The sequence below is a fragment of the Talpa occidentalis genome, unplaced genomic scaffold, assembly GCF_014898055.3.
Source record: "Talpa occidentalis isolate TD23 unplaced genomic scaffold, MPIMG_talOcc4v2.1 talOcc4.14, whole genome shotgun sequence".
Classification (NCBI taxonomy): Eukaryota; Metazoa; Chordata; class Mammalia; order Eulipotyphla; family Talpidae; genus Talpa; species Talpa occidentalis.
Genome location: NW_023601433.1, coordinates 28,292,802 through 28,294,096, shown reverse-complemented (window position 1 = coordinate 28,294,096; position 1,295 = coordinate 28,292,802). Strand labels below are relative to the sequence as shown.

The 1,295-nt window shown below is 55.8% G+C and overlaps 1 pseudogene; it reads right to left on the bottom strand.

Annotated features, from left to right (window-relative positions):
* Positions 1 to 221: 221 nt before the first annotated feature.
* On the bottom strand, positions 222 to 796 carry LOC119244095 (immunoglobulin lambda variable 4-3-like; annotated as a pseudogene).
* Positions 797 to 1,295: the final 499 nt, after the last annotated feature.

The following is a 1,295-nucleotide window of genomic DNA, read 5'->3' as shown; positions in this document are numbered from 1 at the left end:
GGTATGGTTATTGTGCCCACCCTCTCTCAGAGTCAGGATCCTTCTTGTCTCTCCCAGCATCACCCCACGGGCCTGAGGGAGGACACAGATGCTGTGTTGTCCAAATGACCTCAGTGATGACCCATGTCCCTCACTGTCCTTCTGTCTGGGAGGAGGTCAGAGCCACAGGGATGGAAGGAGGAGTCGAGATCTCAGGGTCCTGCAGAGCGACAGGGAGTAGCTCACCCTGAGTAGCTCACCCTGATCCCTGTGGGGAAGAGGGGGCAGGGGAGGGAGTTTTGGCCTCACTTCCCCTTTGTCTGTGTCACTGTGGCTTAACTGTTTTGCCTACCAATATAATTGCCTGTGCCACAGTAATACTCAGCCTCGTCCTCAGGCTGGATGTTGGAGATGGTCAAGTAGCGGTCAGCCCCTGAGCTGGAGCCTGAGAAGCGATCGGGGATCCCCTGCTCCTTTACGATGCTTCCATCACTCTTCACATAAATCACATTCCGTGGGGCCCTCTCTGGCAGCTTTTGAAACCATTGAATGATGTAGGAGCGCTGCTCCCTGCTCAGGGTGCAGGTCAGCTTGACCGAGGCTCCCAGGGAGGCAGATGCAGAAGGGGCCTGGGTCAGCACAGGCACAGCACAGAGACCTGGAATAGAAGACTCAAGAATCATGGTGAGTGAGATTGGACAGATGCCCCTCGTGATTGTGTATTTGCAGGATATACGAGAGGGGGACCCCTGAGTGTCTGGGCTGCTCTGACCTGAGGAGACCATGAGGGGCAGGAGTAGAAGGACACCCAGGCCATGGTGGAGGCTTCCAGGAGCTCTGGCCTGAGGCTGCCCAGCTGCACTGGACTCTCCAGGCTCCTGTCTTATCCTCCCTGCCTGCAGCTCCAGGAGGCGGGGCAGCCAATGCAAATCTCTCTCCAGTCCCCAGGGTGTGTGTCTCAGTCTTGTCTGAGCCCTGAACCTAAGGGCCTATGCTGGTGATTTCCTGAATTTAGAAAAATGGCAGGTGTGGGTTTCGTTGTCGGAGCTGATTTTACAGCAGATGTGTCTTCAGAGGGAGCATCAGTCATGCCCAGTGCACTTGAGCACAGCCCAGTGTCTGGACTAATTAGGTCTCCAAACCAGGACCACAGCGCCCCCTGGTGCCAAGATGAATGTCATCCTGCATGTGCTGACAGTCACCAGCATGACTGCTTCTGAGCCTGATGGAGACCAGGCCCTGGGTGAGCGTGACATGGGCCCCTCACCAGACACTCGGAATAACCAATGACAGCCTTTGCTCCTGTGATTTTCTCA